Raw genomic sequence first — 16,882 nt, forward strand, 5'->3', positions numbered from 1 at the left:
GGAATATGATACTTTGTCCTTAATTTGTCTAGGACCGAACCCTTGACAGTACTGATGTAGTCCTCAACACAAACCTGGGCTCTTTCTCGAGGCTCGAGGACCTCTACCCCAGCGTCCGACTCTTGAGAACCCTCTACTTCCTCTTGACCAACCGAACCATCGCCTTCGACAATACTGGTTTTGTGGGGAACCTCAGTCACTCCATTATCGGGTCGGGCAATACTAAGGTCCCTATGTTGGGCGGCATCGTGGCTCGATCTGGACAACACCTCACCATCCTCAACGGGACTCTGATTAGATGTACTAGACTCGAAAGACCTAAGCTCAGGGGTGGATTCAAGATCACTACCCTCACTAAATCCCTCTATACTACCTTTTAAAGGAACGGGTTCAAAATCACTTGTACGAGAAATACCCAAAGTCGTGATTAGAAGAGTAAAAGTGACTTACTAATTTCTTTGAAGATTTTCAAAAGCTCCTCAAGGTACGAATTGAGCCAATCAAGAGAATACTGAATGACAAAGCCGAGTAGAAGGCTGATCTCTCACGGAACACAACAATGAAACAATGAAAGAAATGGGTCATTTATTTATAGCATCCTTAAATGGGAAGATGAAACGTTTGGATGGCTAGGATTGGAAGGAGTCAACGGTGGAGATTCTCTGACGATCCACTACCCAAGGACTAATGATGATGATTTCCACCCGTTAGTGTGTGATACAAAGCTCGCTAACAGACGATCCGACTCCCCGAGGGAGTACATACTGCATTTAATGTGATTGACAAAAAAAAGATTTGACTGATTGGACATGTTCGAGAGAGCGCCAAGACCAATCAAAACATGATCTTCGTGAACTGAGGAGCATAAAGTCAAGCCGACCTGACCTTACTCTCATCAGCCGATTTCGACTAATGAGAGTGGGGAGCCTATGATGAATAATATTATGCCTAACAAATCTCTAAGCAACACGTGGCACGACCTGACTGAGTCAAAAGAACTGATGAACTGACTGCCTAACCAAGCGATTGATTCATATAAATCTTGGTTGAACCCAACCCAGGCTAAAACCAACCGGTCGGGTCATAACTTGACCGTTATCAGTACAATTCTTGATTTGACCAATGGACTGAACTGAAGCGTCGACTCAGCTCACTCAGATAAATCATAGTGCTTGGGCGTCAAGCAATCAAACTAGTGTGGTAAGCTAACCTTACCAACGCCCGAGGTAGTTAAGGTCACACTTTCCTTGTGACACCCAACCCGATAGGTGTCTCATTCTAGAGGCAACACCTATTCTTATATGAGACACTCCATACTATCTCCGATCTAGAAAATCATACACCGATCCACCATCTGAGTATTTTATCTATTGTAGAGATCTGATTTAGGCATCGGAGTATACTAACCTATCCAGGCTGGCACTCCTTTGTCTGGTGTTGTTTACTTGTGCAGGACAGCTCAGACAAGTAGACACCGGCTTGGACTTCGCTGCAACACAATCATTCATTAATTGTTACACCCGCATCCAAAATTTATCCTTATACCCTGGGGTAAATTAGACCTTTAACAAAGGGTAATGCCACGATGGCAATAGTCAACATCTATGACCTTGAGCTTAAAATATTATTATAACTTTCCTCTCGAAGTCCTGGAAGTACGGGTCAAAGCCCTGTAACTTTACTTGAAGTTGGACCCTGACAGCAACACCGGAGTCACGAACAGACTCACTCGAACTGAATCTGCTCGAGGATCCGCTCGTGCTGTTACCCACCCTCTTAGTTTATTTTCCTGTGGGACCCACATCCCCGTGTCCTGGACACCATACTTAGACCCTTGGACCATATGGACCCTCACCCTTACCATTAATTGGTTAAATGGGCCATAAAAGTGGGCCCACAAGGCCTAACTTAAAAAATTAATGGGTTTTATACCCTAAATTAAACCAAACAAGCCTTAATGGACAAATAGGACTTAGGACTAACCCAAACATGTCCTAATTAACTAAATGGACCTAATGGGTTAAGACATAGACCAAACAAGCCCTAAGACCCAATTAAAACCCATTTAAACTTAGGGGCCACTAAGTATTTGGAGGTATCTAAACCAAACATGACCTAAGGCCCTTCTACCCCTTAAAAGATAACCTAAACTCCTTTATTCCCTTATCTCTCCCCCTCCCAAGCAAACCGTGGAGGAGAAGAGACTAGGAAAGGAGGAGAAGAAGAAGACGAAGTAGGGAGAGGAATGAGAGGGGAAGGGAAGAAGATGGAAGGCATGCCAAGAAGGATGGCTGCCCTACCATCCCTCCTCATGCTCGACCAAGGCTTGAAGAAAAGAAGAAAATGGGGAGATGTAGAATAAGGAAAGAGTAAAGAAGGCTCACCTAGCCTTACCCTTACTGCCTCCATTAAAGGTAAGCCATTTCTCCTCCTCCATTTCTCTATTTATTAGCTTAGGGTTTTGCATTTTGAGCTTGAGCTGACCTAGGGTTCCATTTGGGACTCAAGGTGGAGCTTTGTCCTTAGTTGGAGCTCTAATGGTGCTGACCTAACCCTGGTTTAAGCTCCTATGAGCTGCATTTCAGCCAATGTAGCTGAACCTTTGGTTCTAAGCTATGAAACCCTATATTTGAGACCAAACCCTTGTATGATCTTGGATCCATGGGGTGAGCCTAGGTTCTAGTGACCCTAGGGAGGCTTAGACACCCTCTCCATGACCCTGGGAGCAAGGTGCACTCCAAGGCTTTAAAAATGGAAAAAAACTTTAAACCCGAAAAGACTATAAAATCGACGGACGCAGCAGATACCAACGTGGTACCATCCGTTAGTCCCATTTCAGTGTAATCCCCATGAATTGACTCGAGTTAAGGAGATTCATTTTCTTGCCTCCACTTTGGGTGGTTCACTCTCGAGCATTTCTTAGGGATCGAATGGATGCAGGGGCAGAGAAAGATGTTTCATCCGTCCGTGGGTCCTCTCGCTCTCGGGTGTGTCTTAGAAATCGAATGGATGCACGAATGGATCCAAGTAAGATGTTTCGTCCATGGATCCGCTCCTTATGTTTTCATCTTTTGGCCTGAACGGAGTCGGGAGGACTCACCTGTTACATCCGCCCATGAGTCCGCTCATGCTCTGTCTTGGTTGAAACTTGATTTTAACCTTGGAGGCCTATTGTGGGACCCTTCTATACATGCTTTAATGATTGCTTTTGTATGTTTAGGCTACCCAACTCGATAGATAGCTGGTGCACGGTGAGATTCATGTCAACCACGCCGGGTGACACCCATGTTCGGTGAGTGGTTCGGTGACTTTATTGGGTTTGAATATATATAATAAGAAAATTTTAAGCATGCTATTATATAAATATAAGCATTTGCGCATTGCATTTTTATTCAAATGTGAACGTTATGAATGTGATATTATTCTCACCAATGTATCGGGCTTTGGTGCGAGTGTGCAATCATCGAAACCCCAATTTATTTAATTATGAAAACTGTTATATGCCATCCCGATCAGTATGTGCCTGCGTCGTCGGTACCCAGTACTAGATGGAATGGGATGTTGATGTTCCGGAATACCTCTCGGGCGATAGGACTTGCATGTAGTATATCCGTGGTTAGGATGCTTGCTCCCTTATGCTACACGATTTGCCGACAGGGGTTTATGTGTTGGATAGTCCGAGCACCTTGCTCGTGGAGGTGGGAGAGGCCAGGTCAAGGGTAGTGATGGCTATCGGGGTCGGCCACTAGGTGACCGGATGGTTTCTACAGGCGTAGGCTCCCGTGTGATAATTGAGGTTTCCCTGGGGCGATAGGTTAAGTGACCCTCAATGTCTCCCGAGTTATCACAATAGCATACACTTGACGACAGAATTGTGTGTTAGGTGGAAAATATGAATCTAACAGTAGCATGCATCATTCTGCTTTGAATTGTTTGTGTGTATGTATGTGCATTCCCCTTTGCTCCCTTACTAGCTGGTGTAGCTAACCCCATTGTGTAACTCCTTTTTAGTTGATACGCAGGAGGTACTACTCTTGATGAGCACCGTTGGATGCGAATTAAGTGGAGCCGGTGGCTGTGACTTGGATGTAGATGTACACCCAAGAATAGTGCCATAGTGGCGATTATTTATTATTTAATTTCTGTATTCATTCCACAATCATGTACGAACTGTATGTTTATTTATAAGGAGAGATTGAATGGTTACAAATATTGAAATTATACTATGTGTTATCATTAGAGAACCGATGCTCTATAATTTCACATGATTTAATTAAATTTTGCTTCCGCTAATTCTGTAATTGGAACGTTTTATTCCATTTTGGTACGTTCCTTTCATTATCATAATGTGATGACAGGTGGATGGGCTCGAGACATGTATCTGTGATCCTGGTAGGTATTGGGATGATGTGTGTCATCCTAGTCACCCCCTATGTGGTAAAATATCTTACATCGGGATGGGGGCATGACATTAATAGTGGTGGGGTTAATGACGAAGCTCATATACTAATAATCCAATCATCGTAGCGTCAAATCACTGTGGATGAAGAGATTTTGGTTTAAACCTGGATGACAAAAAAATTTCACCTCAATATATTATCTCAACCTCATTTATTATTTGGGCGAAAAATCCAAGTTTTATTCACTAGGATCTTATTTGGGACTATGAGGAGAGACCTCATTTTCATTTTGATTATATTTGTTTCAAGATCCTTAGTCTTCAGTTTTATTTTGTCTTAAGGCATTTACTGATGGTCATGCTGAAGGTGGGCCCTTAAGTCAAAATCTTGTGTTCTTGTTTCTCTGTTGATGGATTTGCCGAAGGTGGAGTTTTAAGATTCTTTGTATCTTGGATTCCAAGAATGCCTATTTTCTCTACATTCATATTATTGAACAAATGCCATTGCATGTGGTAGATAACAAAGAGCATCGAAGAATAATTCTAGAGGGGATAAGCTTTTTAGGGTACTAACTCTGCAGAGAGGTATTTTAATGTGGGCATCCTCACTTTTGCCATATGGATGATGTTTAGGGTTAGGTTAATGTCTTGTACTCTATAGTTTGGGTTGTGGGGGCTGCTTCTGAATGGCTGTTAAAAGCCGTAGTGCTTGAGGCCAAGGGTAATTTATGAAATTAAATCTATTTGTTTTTCCCAATAAATTGGTAGCAATGGACAGGGTTACTAGGAATTCTTTGTAAACATCGAGAGGCATGAAGGAGAGAGCTTGTAACATTTCTCCATTGCTTATGTAATAGCTTTCATCTCTTTGTGGACGTAGACACCATGTTGAACTACATATATCCTTGCGTTGTATGATTGTTTCTTCTTTCTGTTTCATGTGTTTTTTCTACATCGTGTATAGGTTTTCATTTCTACAGATGATTGGACTAGTCAATCCCACCATTGAATATCTAGGACATCCTATGGACTCACAATATATATGTTAAATCAAGCAACTGTATGACTCCAGGTGTTGAGGCTATAGTTAATATGTTCACCAATGAAGAGGATGCATAAGAACAATAGGTCACATTTCATATGTAGACAAAAATGAAACAAGTTATGATGTTCCATTTCCTTTTCTCCAACGACGGCAATGAAAGTGGATTTTTTTTCTTTTCCCCTTTTTTGGGCTATAGAGTATAGTTCAGAAGCAATTCCTAGTTCTCTCTCCTATATCTATCATGTTTCAAGTTTGATGGGACTGGAATTTTGTGAAAAGTAGAACCTAAGGTCCCTTGCTAACTTATTAACTTTCAGCCCAACTAAGTGTGAGGACATGAAATGGGGGTGGGTCGTCACGTGTCCTCCATCTCACCCCTCTTTGGGAGAAGGGAGGTAATCAAATTAGAGTTGCCACCTAATAGGGTCTAGGACCAACACAAAACAAAGAATGACTCCATGGCTGTCCAATGGGGACAGATCATGTTGGTCTATGGCTGTCATTGAGAGGGGTTGAATCAGTGACCTAAAATTCTTCTTTTCTTTTTCTCAAACTGATGTTGATTGCAACTATTGGTGTTTGACTAATAATCACACATTCATGTATAGGCTAGAATAGGACTTTCGACAAATATACCACCTATATCTTTCATGCACTAATACATGGATGAAACTGAAACAACTACAATGAAGAAAGTGTTTACAACCCTTGTTCTATATCAACCCTAGTAGTCTGAAATGTCCCTGAGATGTGTTGGAGCCCACTGAAACTATCAACTCTTTCCTTGTATGAAGAAACTTGAGCTTTCAAGTGTGTACTACCATGAGGGGATCACACAACCTTTCTTCTTCTTTGTCTTCTTTCTCTTCTTGCTTTTCTTCTAGAAACTCACTCAATGCACCATTTATGTCATCAATGATGCTCAACAAACCTTGTTCAATCTTCAATGCATATTCAAACAAGCTCGCAAGGGTAGGTGGCTTGAGTTCATTTAATGCATTCCCAATAAGAAAAATCCCTTTTTTCTTATTTTTCCCTCCTCTTTTTCATTATCTACTATTCACCTCCTTGTTGTAAGAATGGGGAACTTGTCTTTTACAGTGATTTTGTTCAATGCTCTGTAGTTAACACACATCCTCCATGAACCATCATACTTCTTTACCAAATCAAAGGAGATGAGTAAGGGTTGTTGCTTGGTCGTACAACTCCTGTCTTTAGCATTTCAATCACAATCTTTTCAATTTCTAATTTTTGAAAATGACAATAACGGTAAGGATTAACTGAAACTGGTTCTCCATGCTTCAACGGAATTTTGTGTTCTTGTAGGAGTGGACGAAGAAGACCAATTGGCTCAACCAGTACTTCCTTAAAATTCTCCAAAACCTGCTGAATTTGAGGATGTAATGTCGATTCAGTTGCTAGGTTGAGTGTGTTGCCCAACTGCTGCAACAGAGCTCCAACCTTCCTTTTTTCTTGCCTCATGCTCCATCTGAATATTGCTAACAATCTTATCCTCGGGAATGGTACAGCCCTGCAAAAATACTTCCTTTCCCTCAACCATAAATTTCATTAAAAGCTTTGAAAAATCCTCATTAATTGGCCCCAAGGTATGTAACCACTGAGTTTCTAGCACCGCATCATAACCTTCTAAAGGTAATATGTAAAAATCAATAAAAATGGGAACTCTTTGTAGAATTATTTGAACATGATTACATTTACTTGAGCTTGTCAATTTTTCTCCTAAAGCCACAATCACTTCCGATTCGCCTCCTCGTATTGGTTGCAACCCCACTTTCTTTGCAAACTTGTCACTTACAAAGTTGTGAGTACTTCCAGAATTCACAAGAACAACCGCAACCCTAATTTTCCTTTAATCTGCATAGTTTTAGGCACTTCAGTACCTAATGTTGCATGTGTTGCGTGTGAAAACCTCCGGTGCTTGGTTCGCCCGTGGATGAACCTGCAAAAACCAAGCAATGAGCGCAAGAGGGCCGGTGTGGCTCCGACCTAGGACTCTCCGATGCTCAAGTCAGGTCTCCAACGCGACAGCGTAACTGCGTAATAAAAAGCTAGATGAGGAATAGTGCTCCATACCTGGGTATTTATAGAGTAAGGAGGAGATGAGACGGTTGGAAGAGTCCTAGTATGGTAGGAGTCCTTCTTTCGGAAGGTTCTCTCGCGTAGAGCAGAGTGGAGAGTTATTTTCGGGGTCGGACTCTTATTAAGGTAAGAGTCCATGTAGAGTGCGATTCCGTGATGCGCTAGGATCGTGGCTCGGTCCTTATCCCGTGATTCTCGGGATGTGCTGACGTGGCCCGAAGATCCCCGGTGGGGTGCTATGGGAGCTCAATGGAGGAGGGCTCGGCCTACGAGGTCGGCCCATGGGGGCGGCAATGGAGGTCGGCCCGGGAGGTTGGTCTCGGCCATGAGCTCGGCTAGGAGTCTATGGCTGACCCGTACAATCTCGGCCTCAGCCACCGGCTAGCTCGCTCCACTCAGGCTTTGTCAGGTGACTTATCGGAGATGGGGTCGGCCCAATTTCTTGTTCGGCCCAACTCTGTTCTCGGACTGAGGTCGGGTCGGCCACGTGGCAGCCTCCGATAGGTGGGATGTTTTATGCCTCATCACAGGCCCCCCCCCCCACTCATCGTGGGTCGGCTCGGCGTTGATGAGTGAAGTTTCCTGGTCGCTTGTGCGGAAGATTCTTGCGGTTGAGCCGAGATTATTTATTGCTGCGGATTTGACGTTGCATCTCGGCGGTTGGGTGTCGTACCCACGCCAGCAAAGTCAATATGGCGGGCTCGGGAATTAAACGCCCTTTGATCCGGGCCGTTGGATCATGTTGAGCTCGGTCGGCCGTTGGATCAATAAAACCCAAGGATTATAAATAGGCGACTCCTAACTATTCATTCTTCACTGCTTTAAGTTATTGACTTCTCGGCAAATTTGGATCCGTCAACTCGGTAGATCTCGTCGTTTGCTTGCTCGTGATCGACTCGGCCGTCGTTTCGTTCCCTTCGGCTCTTCTTCAACCAAGTAAGTCTTCTCCGCCTCGTATGTCAGGTTGGTAGTAGTCCTATGGGCGAAGCGCTCGCCAGGGCGGCGAGGGCGCGAGTTTGGCAGAGAACTCCCCGCCGCTCTCCCACCATAGACCTGTTGGGCTCGACCTCGAGACGAGCCCGATGTAGTGGAGCTTCCAGCCGAGGTGGCCGAGCCCTGTTACCCATGGAGTTTAACCACGCGGCCCAATCCTGTACCGCAGATCGGACCGAGAACTCCGGGTCGTCGTCATCCGATGAGGAATCAAGTGAGGGAGATTCGTCCGAGGTGGGGGTTGGCTCGGTCAGCTCGTCTACCGATGCCCCTGAGCCCGAGGAAGGCAGTGTCGGCACTGTTCCGAGCACGATCTCGGAGGCCGACCTCGACTATCTGAGGATGACCTACGCCATCCCCGAGGACATTCAGCTCCGAGTTCCTAATCCCGGGGAGATGGCCCGCTTCATCGAGCCCGGCGAGGTGGCTGCAGTGCGAGACACCCTTCAAGTATGCGCCCGACTCCCCGTTCTCGGCCTGGTGGACCGGATCTTGGACCACTTCCACCTGTCTCTGGTGGTGGTGCCGAACTCTTGGCTGGCCATGTATGGCTTCTACGCTTTGTTCTGCGAGATGGGCCGAGGTGCGGCGTGGCGCTCTTTTCTCGGCTCTTCTTCTGAAGAAGTCTCCGAGAAGGGGTGGTACTATACGCCGCCGATCGGGAAGAGTACGGCTCTAGGCGGCCACAAATTTCTGGTCGGCGCGCCGACCTTCAACAAGTATTGGAAGCCCCGTTTTTCTTTGCTTCTATTCCCAATGACCCTCTCCGAACCGAGTGGAAGGAGATGAACCTCAACTATGTCAATAGGGTACTACCCTCGACCGAGAACGAGATGACCTCGCTCGACCTGATCCCCGGCGTCCGCCCTTCGATGTCCTCCAGCCTTTGGGACGAGGGGTTTCTTGAGTTGGCATATGACCCCTGGTAGGAACCCTTACCGAGCTTGTCTCGTAGTCCGAGCTGACCCTTTACTTTAGTTTTCTTTTCCTTTTCTGACTTGTTTTTTATGTTTTCGGTTTCTCTTGCAGTGGTCGGCCATATTCCTCCTATGGACACAGCTCTGCTAAGGGCCGAGACCATCGCAGATAGGAAGAAGAAGAATTCAGAGAAGAAACCCCGGGGCGAGTCCTCCAAGGCCCACTACAAGAAATCAGAGTTTTTGCGACGGTAATTTTCCGTGGCAAAAGGATTGTTCCGTCCCAAAAAATGTAGTTACGATGGTAACAATCCGTCGCACAACCGTCGGATGGACTGCCGTCGTAAGCTTTTACGACGGAAATTTGTTGTATGTCGGTTCAGCATGTATATACCACGACATACTTGTACTGTCGTATAAAGTTACCTATATACGACGGATCATATTCCGTAGGGTACAAAAAATTATATACCACACACTTTCCTTCCTATGGGATAACAAAACATTAGATATGACGGATTATGAAATCCGTGGTATAAGAGTCTTATATACGACGGATATAATTACTGTGGTACATAATAAATTATATGGGGCCTGCTACGTTTGCCGTAGTTTTAGAACTACCTTATATACGACGGACATTTATATTATATACCACGGAAATGTAACATCTTTTGGCATGGAAATTAAATTCCATCGTAAAAGGTGTGATAGTTTTTTAAAAAAAAATTTATTTACAATATATAAATATTCCTACAAATATACATCCAAATTTCAAAATGAAAGAAAAAACATCATTATTAATTTGAAGATCAAGAGGCATTCAACAAGAAACACATCTCCACTAGAGAATTCCTCTCGAACCTTGATTGGATCTCTAGCAAACCCCGAGTATTCTCTGCCGGCTCCTCTGCGCAGCAGGATGTCTTGTGTTGTGGTTCTCAAAGCGAGGAAATAGATCCGTGAAAGGCTTCATGAACCGTTGTCTGCCAAAGAGCTCACCTGCTGCAAGGTATATGCGGGTGGAATTGTTGAATCCCATAGCATGCAAGATGAGACCAACCTGCATAGAGAGAACTATTTAGAACAATGCCTTCATCAAGTTCACCGTGAAGCATTATTAAAACACCGGATTGGCATTTTCAATAGTTGCCTCAATGTTGAACTAAGCAAGAGACCAATTAGATGCTATAGGGGGTTCCGAACTAGGCAGCAATTAGTTAAATATATGTGCATGAACATTCAAAATTCCAAAAATTGTGTTTCTAAAACAGTAGTACTATCAGCCTACTTCAATGTGAGAACAGCAACATATCAATGCATATCGTAACAGAACAAAAGTTGAAAGAGGGGAAGAAAGAAATGAAAGAGACAATAGGCACTAAAAAAAGAATCTTAAGTAAGAATGTAATTGAGATACACAAACTAAAATAAAAATAAGCTGAAACTAAAAATAATAAATAGCATGCGCAGGAAATATGCCATTGCATATGGGGTTCACCAGCTGTGCTCTAGCAATAGGGATTTCATTCCTTTTTTTTGTCTCCCTTTTCTTGGGGGTATGCTATATCACTTTCAACTTGGCCATGGCGGGTTTTGGTTTGTCACATAAGAGCATAAAGACACGAGTAATAACAAATATCCCCACCTAACCATTACCTTATCTGACTACAGTACAATGCCTTTCCTTCACAGGATTAATGATATGCAGCAAAGCATCTCATCAACACAAGGAACATAAACAAATAGCAACCTAATCTGTGTACGTTTTGTTTTTCAAAGTCTTATTCAAGTTTTTCCTTTTCTGTACTATGATTGGGTGTTTTGAGGCATATGCATGTGTTACTTTCATTGGCCTTTTCTGAACCTTGGTCATCCATATAATTTCTTTTTGTTGGTTGGATACAAACTTGGGAATTGGGATACGTATGACCAAGAGTCCAACTAACTTTTTTCTGGGTACTAGTCCAAACTAATATGAGAGTGGGAGAGAACATGAAGAAGTTATTTGCTACATTTGTCTCACCTGCACCAATCTATCCTAAGTTCAGATTAAATGAAATAATTTGCCCTTATCTCCTGGGGCTTTGCACCTAAATATTGTTTTTCTCCCTTATGTTTCTTTATTATTTCTATTATTCTAAGGGATTTTTTATGTAAAGAACAGAGTCCAGGTGTCAATTCTTGCAATACACTAGGGAGATAATTTTTATAGTAAAAAGAATGAATAACTATGAGCGAACATTCTCACACTTTCTAGTCCAAGGGACTATCATCTTTTCATTTCTTCTCATAGCCATGCTTTTTGGTACTTATATGACTCAAGAATCAAGAATATTTTTATGCTGGGACACTTACTGGATACAATGTCATTTCTGCATGCACTACCACCATTCAGAACAAAACAGTGGAATGTGATTATTCTAGTGTTTATTGATGCTCTTTCAGTGTCTAGATTTCCTGCACTTACCCCATACATGACTAGTAGAAGGATGCTGCTCCACAAGGTGAGGTTATCATTGCAGGATCTAATTGGGTTAATTGGGCTCGACAATGGTCGATTCTGATCCAATATTTTCGCTGATTCTGATCCAATAATATTTCCCTGCAACAGAACTAAGATGTTGAAACCATCTCATATAGTTTTCTGTAAGACTCTTGAACTGAAGATCACCATTAACTATTATTAAGCAACCAAAAGGTGCTGGCAACCACAACCTCTGGCCACCCTACATAGTCACTCATGTAGCACTAGATATATGCACCAAGATTAGTGAATGTGAGGCCCTCATCACTGTAATACAGTTACCTGACAAAACTCTTTATGCAAGATCAAGAGTTATACAGAGGGGTCATTGAAGCAAACGCTTTCTTAATTGCAGGGTTGTGGGTGAAGAAACCACCCTAGAAACCATGATCAAACACTTATCTAATTGGAATTCTAGCTTAGGAGACTAAATCCAAATATTTGACGGACAGCAACCTGATTTTAACACTGATATCACGTTCATGTCATTAAAAAGCATTTTAGAGCATAAATGATACACTTACCAAAAATCCCACCATTTGGATGATTTGGTCCACAGAAAATTGCATTTGCTGCTGATCATCTATCAAACTGATTGCATCAACAAACATACACATGGTTAGATTTTCTTCTTATTATTATATCATATTTTTTTTTTAAAATGAGAGATAAAATAAAAAATGGTAAAACTGGAAACCTGATTGGTTTTGGCACAAGTCTAAGCAGAGCAAGAATCTCTCATATCATTTCAACCCCTTTAATTATGGGCAAATTAATGGAGATCCTTCAGCATCATCATCACCAAGAAATGAAGATTCACAATCATGATATGAAGACTCACCATCATCATCCTCATCGTACGAAGAAGAAGAAGAAGATTCGGAGAAAACCATCGGAATATCTTGTCCAGCATCATCGTGTGACCATCTGAAGAAATCTGCTACCTTCCTCCTGACAAAACTACAATATTCTTCTTTCCTCTTGAACTCCTCCTCAGCAGATGGAATGAGTCCTTCATTTTCCATGAAGTACAAAATAAAACTTCCAAACAAAAATCAATAAACCTCAAAAACATCACAAAAAAACACAACAGTAGAGAAGAAAAAAAGAAAAAAAAAAGGAAATAGAGTGTTTAAGCTAAGGTACCTGAAGCAGATCGAGACTGTTCCTTTCCTCGTCCATACGGATCAAGAGAGCAGGATTCACTGTAGATTGACCCTTGGACATTCTTTGCTCCACCCCTATGCTTCTAGAAGACAACAATATGTATAAGGAATAGAATTATTATTAAGGGCTACCATCAGCAGAAGAAAGCTTTTGCTTCAGCTCCAGAATCTCCCAACAATTAAGTTATCTGAAATGAGTTAGCACACCAAAGAAAATTTGACAAGACAAAAACAAGAGAAACAGACGTTGCATGGAGCTAAATGTTGGGCATTGGGCAATAAATAAGCAACACATCCATAAAGCTGAGATTAGGATCAACGCACGCATAATGGATATTTACAGATCTGTTTATCCATCGCGAGAGCAAAGTAGCAAAACAAAAACACTAAAGACAAAATGACAAATGACAAACGTCAAGGTAAATGAAGAGTGTCTCCAAGTTTCACCAAAAAAAAAAAAAGTGTCTCCAAGAGGTGACAGTTGAGGGAATCCAACATTTAGAGTAAAGACCAGCTTCTCAAAATGAACCATCCCAACCACGTAAGCAATGCTGCAATAACAACCTGCAAATATATTGTAGAGTAAATAAATGATGGATTTATCAATGACCAGCAGTTGTAGCAGACATATAACGAAATTTTACTTGGCAAAAGGAATGGAATTCATAAAATAAAATTTTAAAAAAAAACACCTTAAAGCTAAAAGCATGAAAGGTTTATTTAGAGGGAGAGAGAGAGACAGAGAGAGGGATGGAATATACAGTAACCACAATACCATATAAAAAAAAACCTCCCAAATGTAATGGATAATTTCTTTGTGTTAAGTTTAATTTACCTTAAGCAATAACAATAGATATCCACCTCATTTTTGTTGCCCTCGCATGAATCGCCTAAAAATCTCCATCTCAGCCTTCAATCCATTTATCTCTTCTTTTTGTTCAGCAATAATATCCTTCAATCCACTTATCTCTTCTTTTTGTTCAAACCCTGCCTCCTTTAATGTTCGTACCTCAGTCCGCAACTCTGCATTCTCTAGAGCAAATGACTTAGCGCGCTCTGCTGCCGTTCCATGTATCGCTTTCGGAGTTAATCCAACTCCGTACATGCGCACCCGACGAGTATCTTCACCTACATTACTCCTGAAGATTCCATCTTGCACGGTATGGTCCCCACGTTTTTCTTCAGGTTGGTTGTTAAGGTCGTGGTCCATCTTAGCCTGCATTTGACAATACAGACCTGAGTAAACAGTATTGAATTTACATTAGTAGTTTTTTTATTAGATTATTAAGCTTACAATCCATTCTTCTGCAATGGGGTCTGAATAAGATCCATCTTTCTTTGCATGAGTCACCTTGAACAATTCCATACGAGAGGGAGGTCCTTCATCTGGGTGCTCTTTACGCTAAACAAAAATAATAAATTAGTGATAGAGAGTATTAGTATATAAGATCTTAAACCGGTTAACTATAAAAAAACATTTATAATTAAAAATTATATTACCTTCCTCTCTCGAATTACATAAAGGAGTCTTTCCTGTGGTATGCAATGATAACAGATTTGGCCCTATGATCGGTATTACGCTCCGATACAACCTACCATTGTTCAAATATACACAATTATATGAGCAATATAATGTGAATCTACTTACTATTCCATTATTTTATCCTATGGTTGGCTAAATTGTAGGTGCCATACCTGACTACTCTCTTGACTCCATGTCTCAAGGAGTACGTTCCATTGTTCTTGTGGAACACGTTTATCTATATGAGCTAGCCTCTCCTCATGTGTGGTATACTTCTTAAACACATTTGCCTTTAGACCATGCTTAAAGTCCCTCCATCTTTCATTCAGTTTAGTTTCAATCCATTTCCTACGATTCTCGGGGATGTTGAATTTTTCCCGCATACAACATAAGATAGAGTTACTTAAAACGTAAGTAACAAACACTTTAATGAAATAAAAAATGGTATTTGTTTTTATATTACATATATCTTATTCAACTGCATCATCTTTTAGAGGTGGGGAATTTTCCTCCAATCGAATAAGATACTGGTAGCAAGTGTGCATCTCGAGCTTTAACTCCTATCCAAGTCATCAATTGTGCAGCTTCTCTCATTGCAAGGTTGGCCATTATCATCTATTTGTATGCTAATTTTTTTCCACTGGGCATTGACAAAACCTCCTTGCCCCGAGCTGGTCCTCTTCCTGACTTTCTAGGACTGTAACAATTGATATTAGGTAAATACACATATTGACTAAGTTTAATAGACAAAAATATAAGTAAAGATATTTGTGCTCTTACCGTTTCCTCCGAGCTCGTGCCATCATAAAACTCATCATTACTCATTATTGACTATTGTTTAAAAATAAACAATTGATATTAGTGCAATCACAATACATAAATTTGTATTTGTAAAATAAAAAAAAGTAATAGTATAACATTGCATACATACTCATCATCAAGCGAGACTGGTCATTCAATTAGACATATTGTCGTCATCTGAACTTGCAATTTCATTGTTTAGTTCAATGGGGGTCTGAACTATCATCCCTTCTATATCTGATCTAGTCCACACAAAATCTGTGTCACCTTCATGATCTGAAAGTTGCATATTTTGCCTATGTTGTATTGTAGTCTGTGTGTATGCATGATTCAGAACATCATTTGCCTCACCTTTCAAGTCATATGTATCCCTAATCTTGGTAGTCACGGCAATGTGCCAATCCGACCTCCGAGGATCTGACACATAAAACACCTGCTCCACTTGTGAAGCAATGACAAATGGCTCGTCATTCACATTTTGACCACTATATTTCAAGTGATTAAAATTTACAAGTGTAAACCCGAGCTCATCTTTCTCCACTCCTCTCTCAGGATGAGCCCAATCACACTTAAATAATGTTACTTTAAGATCCACTGAGTATTCTAATTCTATCACTTGTTTCAGAATACCATAATAAGTAACATGTCCCTCAATAGGATGCTTGTACTTCTGACTTGAAAAGCTATTAGTCAATGCAGTTATTAGGACCCCACTATTCTGAGTTTTTCTATTAATCTCATGCACCTTACTATGAAATCTGATCCCATTAATAATGTATCCCATATAACTTCTTGCCTCAGAGTTAGGGCCCCTAGCAAGACATTTGATGTGCTTGGGCACCTCAATCCCATTTTGCCGGAGTTTCAATATCTGATGATACAAAATGGGTCAGAATAAAGTTGCAAATTTTCATATAGTAGATTATTGAAATTTTTATATTTACGTACATGCTCATTAAACCATTTTGGAAAGTCCTTATCATGCAAATCCATAACCTTCTTGGGACGAGAGTTACGACCTAACTGCCTTTTGATTTCTTTCAGGTGGAGTCTATAATTGAGTGAGGCCAAAAAGTTAAAATTCAATTACACTTTAATATATACATATATATCAAATACAATATTGAGGAAATGAGTGAAATGAAATTTTATCTCTATTTCGTACTTACTGTTGGTATTCATTTATTCCTTTGTAATGGACTAGCACACACCGATGTGCTTGATTCCTTTCTCTCATTTCGAGATGCAACAGTTCACATTTCCCTAGGGGCCGACCTATGCTTGAGAATATAGAATGTGGGTCTTCTACATCCAATGAAACATCATTTCTGGATGGCCGATTCAACCTCGTTTCAACACCTTCAAAGTATCTAGAACAAATTATTATACACTCTTCCGCAATATATCCTTCA

This window comes from Telopea speciosissima, chromosome 11, assembly GCF_018873765.1.
Source record: "Telopea speciosissima isolate NSW1024214 ecotype Mountain lineage chromosome 11, Tspe_v1, whole genome shotgun sequence".
NCBI classification, from domain to species: domain Eukaryota; kingdom Viridiplantae; phylum Streptophyta; class Magnoliopsida; order Proteales; family Proteaceae; genus Telopea; species Telopea speciosissima.